General features: G+C 42.1%; 1 protein-coding gene across 6 annotated transcripts in view; it reads right to left on the bottom strand.

Moving 5' to 3' along the window:
• Positions 1 to 14,523, bottom strand: part of HECW1 (HECT, C2 and WW domain containing E3 ubiquitin protein ligase 1) — a 262,500-nt gene that overhangs the window by 105,670 nt on the left and 142,307 nt on the right. The gene's annotated exons all lie outside the window — the stretch shown is intronic.

Below are 14,523 nucleotides of genomic sequence, written 5' to 3'. Positions count from 1 at the left end.
CCCCTCCTGGAGACTCTTCCTTAAGAAAACAGAATGATAGAAAAATATTACTATAATTTTAACGTGTCAGTTCCTCACCCAAAAAAGAACTGCTTATTAAATAGGAGATAAAAGTAGCGCATAGGGATGGGTATGCGGCTCTCATCCCTAAAAACAACTTCTGTCTTTATAACTTCTTCTTACTACTATAGAAAATCTTGTTCTAGAAAGTTTATTGCATACAGGTGAGAAAGACTTCTGAGAGCTTACTAACACCCTGTGCAAAAAACTGTGAATTATGATAACAATAGGCACTGAGAGTGATCTGGGAAAAAAAATAATAATAGTAAAAAAAATAAGTCAATAGCTGATGCTTTGCACTCCACAGTTTAGGTTTTAATGTCAGTCTTTGGTTCAGCAAGTTTATTGGTGGGCTGCTGTGGTACAAATTAGGACCCAGGCTACCTTTTGACCGTGATCAGAAATGGGATGCAAGAATGCCTTCAAGCCGGTGTCTGGGGTATCAGCAGGAACTCACCATCAGCAGGTTTTACCACTGTTTCCCTGAACAGAGCGAGGCCCCTGGGAGCCGGACTGCAAGTTCAGCAGGGAGATGGTGCTACTATTACTACCTCCCACTGACTGTGGAGTCAAACCAAGTGCTGCTCTGCTCCCGGGAAGCCGCAGCTCCTTGCCGCTCCTGCCGTTCAGCTTTCAGGCAAAAAAGTAAAAGAGCATTTACGCAGGGAAGTTCCAATTTCTGCCAGAAAGCAGTAACTGAAGTCCCACTCAGCTGTGACTCATTGCTCAGTATATTAAATATTGTGTATTCAAGCTTAACTTAGAAAACAAGCTGCTCTTTGCCCCCAGAGAGTTCAAAACCTGGGCAAGAGGGCACAGCGGTCCAGCTTGTAGGGATTAAACAACAAGCACAGCTGGCAGGTCAAGATGCAGATGAGGCCTAGGTCACAAACATACAGGTTGAATTTAAACACCATTATAAAAAAAAAAAATGGGCTCTGCTGGACTTGATTTTTTTTGTCATGATTATCTTCCTTCTTGCAAGACTATTTAAATATGGAAAAAGGTACCGAGTAGAGCAGGACTATAAGTGAATTCCAGTAGAAACATCCCTATTGCATCACAGATAATTAGTTGCAATGGCACTTTTCGGCCTTCCCAGCTAAGCAGGTTTCAATATGTTTATTGAAGTCACCACCGATTTCTGGATAGAGACACGTTTAAATAAGAATATTATATGTGATGATAAGAAATTTATGCAACCTTTACCAGCCGAAGTTGTGATCCCACCAAGAAACAACGACATTTCCTTGTCAAGATGTATTTTTCATACTATGTCACTGCCTGACATTTATTACACATTACCCTTTAATGCTTACTACTTATGGTCTTTTCAGGATAGTAACTGGGCCAACCGACCTAGATACATGCACATTTGCAAAACATGTGCTTTTTCCCATTCCTTAAACATTTCTCTGGGGTTTTTAGATCTGCCACAAAAATCAGTACGAATAGTTTAACAGCCTATGCTTTGAACAGACTGGGGTGGACATGATGGGGATCCTGCAAATACCGGCCTATTCAAAAATTAAAAGTGTTGCTATTGAATGACCCTTGTGGGGCCCTATCTACATGAGTGAAATTGTATCAAGACAGTTATACTAGAGTATTGTCGTGAATCCTGATATAGGCAAAGCAACCCCAGCATGGCCAAACCTTGGCAAAGCTTGGCATTATACAAAGACAACAATAACACATCCAGCCCTGTAAGTGAAACAACACAAAAATATTTATTTGCTCCTAAAGGATCCACCTACACCGCTCTGCCAAGTGCTCACCCCTCAGTCACACAATCACGGGGCCTAAAAGCCAGCCCTGCTGCATAAATGAATCATATACTCTTATACTCCCTAGTTTACCCCAGCGTGACTCTCTGAGATGCAGCGCTACATCAAAACACTAGGCATTTTCATAATGCCTAGCAGTTAACCCCAGTAATCAGAAACACCTCACAACACTTTTTTGAAGCTTTTCCGATTTTCTTCCTGTCCGGGCAGCTGAGAAAGGGAACACATGGCGCAAAGGGTAAGAGGTGGTTATCGTTGGGCTGAGACCTGGGATGCGCCATTGAAGACTTCATACAACTGAGACAGGTGTCTCCTCTACAGCCCTACCGTCTATGCTCCTCATTCTCCAGAGGTCTGGTGGCACTTGTCTACTGCTCTCCCCACACTGGGACCTTCTCACCTGCAATACAGGTCCTCAGGTGCGGCAGGGCACGTGCCAGAGGGGGCTCGAGCAGATAGACGTCCTCTCTCAAAGGAAGGAACGGTTACGCGCTCAGGGAAGGGTATTAGGAAGGTTGGGAAAGCGATTTTACTTTAATATTGGCATTTCAAGGAGTCAGAAGGAACAGTGTTGGAGAATGGGAAGCTGCACCAGGAGCACAACGTGATTTAGCTCGCTGTGCCAAACAAGCGGAGTACACAAGGCTTCTCCCCTCGGTGCCCTGACCACTCGAGATCATTACATTTGCCCTGCTGTCCACCTGAAGGGAAGTTTTTTGGGACGCAACCAAACATCACAGGGACTTAAAAACAATTACGGCAGATTTTCTGAAAAGAAAAAAAAAAAGCTATTTGCTGCAGTTTGGATTCACTCTTTTCTAATGCAATACCAGACTGTCCCCAGTAGTGAGGGCAAGGCCAAGAGCACTTGGTGCAAGGTAGGGCAAAGGAGGGTGCGTGGTCACCAACTGGGGCTCATAGTGTCTGGAGACCTGGGATGAGGAAGTGCACGGGCCACACTCTTCCTGCTTGCCATTTATCATGAAATAAATCCAGATCGATTTTAATGGCTACAATATGATTACGTTGGGAGTTTTGTCACTGTAAGTAAACCTTGAATTTAGTCATCAGGAGGTAAAAACCTCTGCATCTTCTCAACTGCCACTTAAAACACAGTTAGCTGACAGAAAGACAACGTTCATCTCATCACTTGACATCCTATGGATGTGAAGTCCTTGGTATGAAAAGGAACAAATGTGATTTTCCCTCAATAACTTTGGTGCTCTTTTATGCCCTTGAAGTGAGAGCTCAGTCTGAATTAATTTACTATTTTTAGCTTATAATGTCACGTTTGCACATTGTGCAGTCCACCCTAATTACTTTACAAGTCCTGCCAATACGAAGCAGGATGAATACGCTTTTATTACATGCTTCTGTCATATCTAGATATGAAGAGATAGGACATGAGCTACAACTTCAAGCCCAGCTGAATCGCTCAAGAAAACCAAAGGCTTCCTGAACCAGATTCAAACCTCCTTTTGCTTTCCTTGCTTGTAATCAGAGCCGGTGTCATTGTCACTGATGGCAGTGCATGCACTCAAGCAGTTAGAGAAGTATCAGTACCTCCTTTAAAATATCCTCCAGTAAACACACACTGTAATATCTTCTGGTCTGCTACAGTTACCCAACCCCTAAAGCATGGCGAAAGACAACATCTAGAGCCCATGACGGCTATCTGTGAAACATGGAGAGTACTCGAGGTCAGACCCAAGCCTCTCAGGACTTGCTGAGCTCAGGAAAAGGTCCACGGTTGGTAGCGCTTTTCATTTTTTCAGTAGAGGAAAAAAAAAAGAAGACAGAAGGCTAAAAATAATACAGTTTTATTCTAACATCACTTTTCCTTGTGAGTAGTTCCTGCAAATGCTGGAGGGAAGTTATGTGACCCTGAATGAGAAAGGAGACAGGCTTCACACTAGCAAACGGAGCCCTTGAGACTCCCTCCCTCTTAAGCCACAGTGTATGTCTTATGAAAAAAAAATAATCTTGAGAAATCCCAGAGTACTACAGTCCATCAGCTCTTGCTGAAGCAAAATTCCAAGTTCACCAATAAAACTTTGTCTAAGCAGAAGATAAGAAACAGAGACCCTCACAGCTAATTAAATCTCCAAAAATACCTTACCCTTCACCAGTCTACCTCGATACACGGAAGAGTAACAAGGACAATGGTCTTGGTCCTGAAAGTAAAGTGGCTTACAAGGCACACCTTGGGTGGTGCTATACTAGAAAATCTGCGTTTGAGAACCACAACGACCAGTAATAGTGCAGGTAAAGTGTGCTTTGCACCACTAAGTCACTTTTAGCATATTTGTATATTGTGCAGGCCAACTTAACTATTTTAAAAGTTCTGCTGATATGAAAAAGGATTAGTATGATTTTATTACATGCTTCTACCACAGCTGGACAGGCACAGCAACAAATACAAGTACTTACTCCTTTTCCCACACACAGCAACAGAAAAACACTGTTATGCCTTAGTCTTAACATTCTATAACACACTGCTCTCCAGAAAGGCATTTTTGGCCCCTGTGACCACATGAGGAGGTTCAAAGCTAAGCAAATTTTCTTTTCCTGTAAGTAGAAGAAACATCTGGTTTAAGAAATCTTACTCTTCAGCCAAACATTACTGTATCAGTAGCTTCCGCTGCAAAAGAATAACAACATTTAATGATCATAACTGATATCAATTATCTCTCATGGACCAGCATTGCTTACATTTAAAACAGAGGAAACTGCAGTGATGTTAAAAACAGTGCTGCACTAGCTGTTTGTATTTGTTGACTTCATATGGTGAACATAATGGATGTGAACTAATTCTCAATCCAATCAGGTTACACGTTTAAAGGGTGCTAATTAAAACCTAGAATATTTTACACTGACAGAATGGATTGTATCTACAGTAATATTTAATGAGGATTAAATAGTCCGGAACTGTAAACTGGCAAAGAACTAGCCTGGACCATACTATTTATGAGAGCTTCTCTTTAAAAAAGCAGATCTAAGAACGTATCGAAGTATTCAGAGTGGCTCACGCTTCCAAGCAGTACTATCCAAACCTGTATGGAAGATGGAAGTCTACAATGAAAGAAAACTGGACACTAAAAAAGTAAAGCAGCAAAGTATTTTCTGTTTGTATACACTGGCTCTGAGGATGAAAAGAAGTGGATGACAGCACTGCAAGAAGGAAAGGCTGTGACCCATGCTTAATTCAAATCACAAGTGAAAAATAGCCTCAACTCAGTCCCAAATTGTGCATCAGCTAACAGAAAAGATATTGCTAGATATGTCAGAACTAAAGACCTGGTGTTGCAGAGCTGGGGGAAAAGACAGGCTGTCCAGTAACCGCCTGCACTACGCTTGCTTCAAGCTCCAGTTCTCTGTTCTCTGCTTTTCAAGAGCACTAAACTTGCCTGCAGATTTAAAGCAAAATAAATAAGGTTAATAGCCTGAGTTCAACAGTCAAGAGCAAAAGAAGCTTCTGATACTGATAGACACTGAAAGGCCTCTGACTCCTTTCACGTGTTCGCATCCCTCAGTTCATCTGAGATGTAAGAAGGGTCCAAAACTCCCCAGCCCAACGCAAGGTCATGGTACCAGTTTCCACTCCGCACAGCCTTGCTGATCTTAGTTTAATCAGCTTTGAGCTATTGTTTTAGCAGACCTGTGTGTACATGAGACGGGTGTCAAGAAGAGTTCCTCAAAAAATTATTCTCCTCTAACCTAGTTCTGCTGCCTTTTGCTGTTGCCCTTTTGATTTCACTGAACTCTTAATATTAGGACAACTCTCTAAGCAAGTGGCAAATGGCTTACATTTTCCACAGCTCAGTAGTGAAGGGTCTATTCACAGTAAAAAAATATAAGACATCGTGCCAAGTTCATGCTTCACATTGTGCCATCCCTCTTCAGAGAGGTAACAGTCCTCAGTAGATCTGCAAATCGGTGAATGCTCCTATTTCCTTCTACTGCTGAATTTAAAAAGAAATAGTTTTTTGGGGAAAAAAGTTGACTAAATAAACACAGACTAAGTGCTTCTTTTCCGCCCATCACTTGACTTCTTCCACATCTTGGGAACACAGGGTGCACTGGGACACATAAGGGGTGAATTGTGAAAGGAGCAAAAAGAGACCTGAGCTCCATGACTGTCACTGACAGAATTATGGCTATAATCCCAGGCACCACTTTGACAATCTAGCCCTAATTAGTGGCAGGGCTTCAGCTACAACCTTCACTCTGTTAACAGAATTATCCAGCTCTTGAATGCAGTATATTCCACTTATCCTGTTAGCTAGTTAAGCCACTGTGCTGGCACCATAGTATTTTTCTATCGGGTGCTTCCAAACAGCAGCCAGTTTCTCCAGCAGCAGAGCTTAACTCCCTGCTGGGCTCTCTGCAGCCAGCTCACATCCCTCAAGGACTGTGACCACACACACAGAGTCTTCCCCATGTGTCACAGTCAGTGCCATTCTAGCCTTCTAATGCACCACCATCTCAATACCATTCTCTAATTAAGGGGAGAATTTGCCTTTTGTGGGCGTATGGCAATTGCCCTCTGTCTGCCAAAAGCTCCTTTTGCCTCATCTTGCAGCAGTGTTTATTGATTACTTCATTTGTTCCCAGGAGACATAAGTTTTTCATTCCACAATCTTCTCTCCTAGAAACCCTTAAAAATTGGAGCAAGGAAGTGAGTAAACATTTTTTTCCCCATTGAAAATGTTACGAATTCTTTCAGTGGATTCTAGAAGACAAACCCTGAAAGCCAAACTAAATTAGGACCAAAAAAAAAAAAAAAAATCACTGTTTAGCGTCATCAGTAAAGTCCTCTAGAAGGCAACTACCAACAGGCTTATGACAAGAGGACATTCAATGACAGCACATACCAAGTGTATGAGATCTCCACGTTGGCATGAAGACGTTTCCTATTCCCCAGTCTACCCTATGTGGGTAGAATGCTGTTTCAGCATAACTAGAAGCTCGAATACGAATGTTAAGAGCAACCATTTTCAATTAAAGCAAAAACGAAGATTGAGGCAACAAATCATTATCTCCCACAGAGTCCAGTATCTTTTTCTTCCAAAATTTTATTAGATTCAGCTTTTTCATTGTTTCAACAGTTCTGCCTAATAAACTTTGGCAATCTTTGGCGGCAGAGGAAAAGCTTTGATTAGAGATTCTGATCTTCCTTCACTCTTTGAAACTTCATTTAAATAAACTCCTAGATTTGCAGATACTTAAACACAATCATATATGAATGTGGATAGGCTTGTGCTTTCTGGGTCAACGGCTGGATTACGTTTAAGCAGCAGCCGTTTTTCCTTTACATGGAACAAACTTTTGGGAGGACTGCTTTCTGCAGCATCTCTCACCGAGTGCTCACACATTGGCTCTGACGCTGCATGCTATTTGATGCCAGTGAGCCTTTGAGCATGAACAAGTCTCTCAGCAAGTTTAAAGCGGTCCAAAGAATGACAGTAGTTTACATCCCCAATGTGCAAACAAAACTCTGGTGGAGTTAGCAGGGAAGAAGGCTCCTTGCAGCTTATAAACAGCTCTGTGCTTCCCAGACCTACCATCATTCACAAAAAAGCCTCTAAGAAAATCTGGGTTTATGATCAGATTTACATCAGGCACTCAACTAATGCAGGACAAGATCAGCCTTGTAAACCTGACAGGTCCGTACACAGAGTATTAATGTGCTTAAGCACCCCGATGGCAAGAACTGCTTGTAAATATTATCCTCTCAGGAACAGCTAAGCAAGACTACAACCCACTGAAATAACCAGGTTTCCCATTGACAGGTGAGATAGGCCCATTGGGCACTGTTTGGATCCTGTAATTCTGCATAACATTTGCCCCTGTAGACTCCAAATTCAAACTTTTCAAGAAAATGTTTTGTTTGTATGGAGAACTAAAAAATTGCTGGTAACACCTTTTCTCTTTGCACTATGAAATGATGAGAGCAATCAAAACATAGGGCATATACAGTGGAAATACTCTAAACTCTGACAAATCCGTGATGCCTTTGGAAGGCAGCAAACTGTATTAGGCAGCAGTTTGTGCTTCCAGGCAGCCTTCGTTAGAGCTTCAGAAACTCCTCACTCTTCTAATGTAGTTTTGTTGGGACAAGTACATAGATGAGTAATGCTCACACATGTGAGAGACAACCATATCCTTCAGCTAAGCTGTATTTGAAAAACAGCTCAATGCATTAATCTTGCTGTCAAAGAGTCTGGACGAGGGAGCCAAGTCAATGACCCTTTACGCCATAAAAGCAGCAGCAAGGCAGTGAACAATGCCCATTCTTCTAAATGAATGCCCCAAATATCAATTCACTATGAATACCATTATTTACAGAAGTGAGTTACAGACTCTTTACTTTCAACCTTGGATCCTACTTTAGACAGAAATGAGGCGACTACAGAGATTTATAGTCTGATTTCAAAAATAGAGAAATATCTCTGCTACTTCAAAATGTCCCTAAAACTTGCTGAATTACTAATAAAACATTTGCACTCCACAGAGCATTTTTCTAGATATCATGGCACAGAAAGGATCAAGCTGAGGAAAAAAACCACACCAAACCTTCTCCTTTTACAGTATCTACAGTCACTTAGTTAATGCAGCCTTGTTCATACTCAGTGTTTTTCCCATGTGTCTTTTGGGAGACCCATCAGACCCATCACAAACTGCTTATCATACCTCAGTAAACCCATGGGAGTTTTTTGTTTGCTTGTTTGTGTGATTGGGGTTTTTCTTTTTTAGAATAGCCTTCATCTTCATATTTGGCTACTGCTGGCTACAGCATTCACAGTTTTGGTTTTCTTAGTTTGCTGCTGTCTAGAGCAGCAGGCTTTTGAAAAGTCAACAGCCTTCTCCAGCGAAGTGGGCTTGTGGGAATACTGATTGTAATCCAACTGCCATAGAATAACCAATGTTGGAAGAGATCTCCTAAAGTCTGGCCCTTCAGTCAAAGCAGGACCAACGTAGAGCAGGCCACTCAGGGCCCTGTCCAGTTGAGCTTTGAGTATATCCAGGGATGGAGATCTCACAAGCTCTCTGGGCAACCTATTCTAATATTTGGCTACTGTCTTAAGAAAAAAAAAATAGTAAACTCCTGAGGTCTAATCAGAACATCCCTTGTTGCAACTTGTGTCTAGGGCCTGCTGTCACTTCACCATGTACTGTGAGAAGAGTCTGCCTCCTTCCCTACAACCTCCCATTAGGCAAAGGCATCAGCAACATCCCACCCAAGACTTCTCTTAACACTGAACAAATCCAGCTCTACCTCTGCTACTGCTCATATGCAATGTCAATGACCAATCTGAAGGATGAAGAAAACAGGGGCCAGACTCATCCTGAAAATCACTGTGGTGGGGTGTTACAGCAAACTTGAGATATGGCAAAGACTTCTGGGGGGAAGCAGCATTTACAAAATCCAACCTCCAATAACAGTTGAATTCACTACAGCAATTTAGTCATCACAGAAAGCATCCTGAAGGATTTGGCCTGCTGCATATTAGATGCAAAAGACTTCTGGACATTAAATATGACAGGAGGGGAAGGGGATGTCAACTAAATGCAGGAGCGCTGTCATTGCAAAGAAATCATTAACTACAATGTGTATAATGACATAATTCTTGAAAATCTTAAGGAATAAATCACATCTTATAGGCAAGAGAGGTGTGTTCTGTTGCATCTGTCAGTTTTGATGGAAATCAGTGCAGAATTCATCTCAAACGCTTCAGTCAACCCTGTGAAACCATTCTGTAGCAGAGCAAGGCAAGGCAGAGGTTCATACCCCACACTACATGCACCACCCACATCCTCCTCATCCAGTACTCATACGGAAGAAAACCGGCTCCTATCCCCACATAAACTCCATGTCCCCTGCTCCCCAGACCCATCCCCTTGACAAACACACTCATGTGAAGTGGGTGTATTCTGAACAAAACATCTCCCCCTCATTCCCACCAGCAACATTTCTGCCCTCTGCCAAGCAAACAGCACATCCATCCCTTCCTTCCCTGCGCAGGCAGCCCCCATGCTCACTCATCTGCAGCTGTATGAGCGGTGATGGGCAAGGACAGGAGAGCAGAGCTGAGCTGTTGCTGCTGCCACTGCTGGAGCTGGAAACCAAGCTGAGCAGAGGCTGGTGCTCTGCAATGAGGCTGCCCTTCCAGCAGCAACTCTCACTCTGCTCTTCTCCTTCCTGCAGTATCAGGAACAAAACTTTCTTGGTCAGCGTCCAAAACTTTGGGCTATGTGGAAGCAGGTCTGCTCCAAGCCACCTCCTCGGACCATGCCCCCTTAACTAGTTGGAAAGAGAAGGACAAGAGACACAACTTTTCCCTTCCCATCTTGGGGCAGGCTGTGCTGCCTGCCAGTCTGCAGTGAGACACAAAGGATGACTGCTGAATATGGAAGTCAATTTTGACCCCTCTGAAAGTGGTAAGAGTTTGGCCACTGACTTCATATCATTAGTATTTTATCCTCTTCTGCTACAGTAGCATTCTATATTCCTCAACTGCAGGATACTGAAGCAGCCTGTACCGACCCTTGCCATCAATGATGTATCACTCACAGCAGAAAGTGAGGATGTCACGAGACAGACTTGGTAGTTTCCCTCTCCGTTCCTCACCCTCAAATGCACAACTGAAAAATAAATGTGCAAAGCCTGAGCATCCTTTCAGTAGCAGCAGCTCCAAAAAGCATGAAGACTCACAGGGTGCTGCTGCACAGGGTAGGGAGACTGCGGCAAAACCAGCGGACCTGCAAGCTCAAAGCCTTGAACGTAGGCATAGCTCACCCTGACAGCAAAGCAGATCTCACACGCCTGGCTGCACCTGGCAGCTTTGACCACCCCACTTGGAGGCTCATACAGCAACCACTATCAGCCAGCTGTCCGAGAGGCAGCCAAGTGGTCCCAAAGGCTGGTTGGGGCCAGAGCCCAGCGTGCTTTTCAGGCTGCCTGGACCTCCTCACCAAGAAGCTCTTCACAACTGTGAAAGAAAGCAGCCAATAAAAATGTGAAAGAAATGAACTAGAAAAGGAAAAAAAAATGGAAAAAGAAAAGGGAAAAAGAGGAAAGGCAAGGCCTACAAAAGAGTGGAAAACAACGAAAGGAGTAGTGGAAGATGCTATGAGGAAAGCAAGCAATTAATTTCTAAAATCTCCAGATCTTCCACATCCTAACAAATTCCCTTTCTCCCTTTCAGATACATCTCAAAAAACCCAAACCAAACACCAAAAAAATCCACCCTCAACTATGATCAGTACAGCTTTGTTAGAACTCAAACCTGATGGCAGCAGCTTTCAAATGTGCCTGCTGGCGAAGATAAGTTAGATCCTTTTGGGAAAATCAAGAGAAATAAATAGGCTGCTATTAAAACCAGGGTTTCCTGACAACTAGTGGCATCTCCAGACTTTTCCAGTATTGAGCTTAACTATTCCCATATAGCTGAATCATCTCTAAGGCAACAGACACTGGTTGCCCTCAAATAATTCACCTCTGGAATCACAGTCCTAGTACAGTCATAGTCTGCTAGACAAAAGGTCATAAATGTGTTGGTACCTGAAATATAGTACATTATACATTTCGTGAACTAAACTTTAACAATTGCCCAGGGCGAGTTAGGTAGTATGAGCGACGCTGGTGGTCCTTTGCTAAGAATATCAACAATGTGGTATAAATTCATGTGGTTTATACTTCTGTTCACCATAAAGTCCTACTGCATTGCCACAAGGGCAAAAAAGGCCTCAATGTAAATAAAAATCAGACTTGTTGAGTTAAAAAGGGAACTGTGTAAGAACAATTTAGTTGCTTTCCATCAGACTTTACAAACATAAGAATTTAAGCCTGCTTTTAAACTGGAGATGTTAAGTGGGGAGGGGCTGCATGCTTTCAGCATGGATGGAAATGTGCTTGTCTGAGAACTCAGCTAGCTAGCTGGGAAAAAAAACCCAGATATTTAATGCACGTGGAAAATGTTTCTCAAGAGATTTCAAGGATTACAAACGAACAAAGGGTTCAAAATTCTATTTTAAAAATATTCTTACGCACATCCGCTGATCTATAACATACTGACCTACATTGATTTCCCCACTTGAACCTCTTTTGTTCTTAATCTTTCATAGAAGTAATAATTATAGCAAAAGTGATTTAGAAAAGTATGCAATATTATATAACTGCATTCCGTGAGCAAAACTATGTTAAGAGAACATGATTATCGCATCAAACTCCTATAAACCAGGAAATGTAAACCTAAGAGATAACTGTGAAGCACTAAGTCTGCCTCTTGATGAACTAAATGGTAATACTTCTTTCCTTTTTTAGCTATCTCTGATCATAACCTTTTCCCCATATAACATTATAGATATGTTTTTGGATCACCTGGGTTGTGTGAGAAGTTACTTACAGGCAATCCAAGATATACTTGAGATTCAGTTAAAACAAAAACCTAAAAACCGAATCATTGGCAGAAAAAAAATGGGAAATACACAACTGAAAAGTAAGAGTAGAAAACATGAGAAGCAAAAAAAAATTAAAAAAAGCAGCAAGGTGGAAAGGATGACATGATCATGATAAGGCTTGCATGTGCAAATGGGCATACACAGAAAACAACATTGGTGCACACTACACTGGAAGGGCAGACATCTGCAGGCGCTCAGGCATACTGGGTCATTGAAACTTTTTAGCTTTCAGTCACCACCTGCTCTTCTCTTTCACCCACTTAGGGCATTTCCACTGAAATAACCTGTGAGTTAACACCACACACATTCAAAACGACCTGCAAATCTACACGTTATAAACGTGTGCAAGTTCACCTCAGTCATCTCCGCAGTCATGTCTGCTGATTTTTTTATAGGTTATCTGGGTATGGGTTATTTCAGGACAGATTTTAAGTACTAGGTATTTTTATAAAGGGTCATGCATTGTGAAATTACAATAATGTTCTTCTCTCCCCAGATCTTCCTCCAATCCCCCCTTCTTCACAGAACTAAGGAAAGCGGACAAGGAAACAAAAGGAAGATATTTCAAGGAAGTTATTCTCCTTTACGCTGGCTGCTGGAAAATCCAATCAGGACTAAAGCCGATGGCATCTATCAGCTCCAGCAGAGATGAAACTTCATTGCAGGATTGCGCAGAGAGGTTCAGCGCAGGCTTCAGATCCGGCTTTGGCAAGTCTTACAACCTCTTTCTTTTCCCTCCGCGTGTCTGGCTGTTTGGCTGGCTGCTGCTTTGAGGTAAAGAAATTCTCCCAGTACTTGAAAACAGCCACGTTAGGGAACGCTAGCTGTGAAATTTGCTGAAAGCTGCTGAGAGAGAGACTAGTCACGCAGTTGTCCGTCTCAGCTTAAGTTCATACCTTGGGCTGTATTCAGATACAAGCGACATGGATATGCGGACACAAGACGAGGACTTGTACCTACTTCCATGCTTTCCTCCCATCTCTTTGTAGCTGGCTGCAGGAAACAAAGCACCCTTTAGCTCAGGAATATGTAATTCCAACAAACCTTCTGTTTAAGTCGTGGGTGTTCAGAGACTTTATAATCTGTGTATCTACCCAAGAATTTGCCAGGGTTCTCAACTATGCATCAAAGCTTTGTAAAATTATACTTTGCTTTTGCACAGCAAATTCACCACTAATATAATTCAGTTCATTTCTCATCTGTGTGTCCTAAAAACTTCCTTCACATCTGTAAACCTACAGGCTACAGCTCTGATTGCAACATAGAGCACAGGGCAGCTTGGTCAGTGCATCAAGAGTCCCCAGAGACTCCAGATATGTCTCTATGCTCTTTTCTGCACAGAACACAAATTTTACTCAACTCTTATAAGTTACTTGCATTATACTCAAGAGTAGCTGTCCAAAGCATCATGCCTTATAGCAAAATAAGTAATTTAAAATGGCCAGGCAAAGAAACACAATGTAAATGCCAAGCAAATTTTACCCAGCCTGTATTTCTGCAATAGATCACCTAGCCTTTGAGAGAAAGACCCGCTAAATCAGCAGGAAGATCTCTATTACTTTGGTGGATCTGGCTTTCACATTCCTATGATCTACACCCAATAGACTTAAAAACTGTAGCCACATCTTTTTAAGCATCTCTCCCTGCAGATTAAGCTTCCTCTTCCCTTTTCGCTTTGCAGCTGTCTGCGACCCAGCAGCAGATACTGTTACACAAACCACCACCTTCAAGAAATAAGATAAGCCTCCGACATTCTAATGTTGTTTTAGAAATCACTGATCACTTACAAGCAAAGATATTTAAAAAATAAACCCATAAACTGGTAATTCTGCTGTATTTACCAAGTTTTCCTGATGTCCTCTTCATATCATCACAGAGGTAGTACGAGAGTTTTACAAAACAAGTTCCTTCATCGCCCCAGCTCCATCTGCTTATTTTGCCTTGTTCATTGTAAGCTCTTAAAGAATCATTTGGGATTTTATTCATTGCTTTGAATAAGCAACGAGTTCGTGTTTTTCCCTGTACTCCTTTTAAAATTTATTCAACTTCTTTGGAAGGCTTATCTACACAAACAGTTGTCTCTCAGCTAATATTTGCATTCCTTCCTCAACATGAGTCATTTCTTCTTTAGTCTAATCTAATGACCATGGCTTAGTATGCTAATTTGACACATTGGTCAGAAACCTGGCCACCGCATTCTTCAGCATGGCTA

Source organism: Chroicocephalus ridibundus, chromosome 2 (genome assembly GCF_963924245.1).
Source record: "Chroicocephalus ridibundus chromosome 2, bChrRid1.1, whole genome shotgun sequence".
NCBI lineage: Eukaryota > Metazoa > Chordata > Aves > Charadriiformes > Laridae > Chroicocephalus > Chroicocephalus ridibundus.
This window is presented reverse-complemented; position numbering and strand designations above follow the sequence as displayed.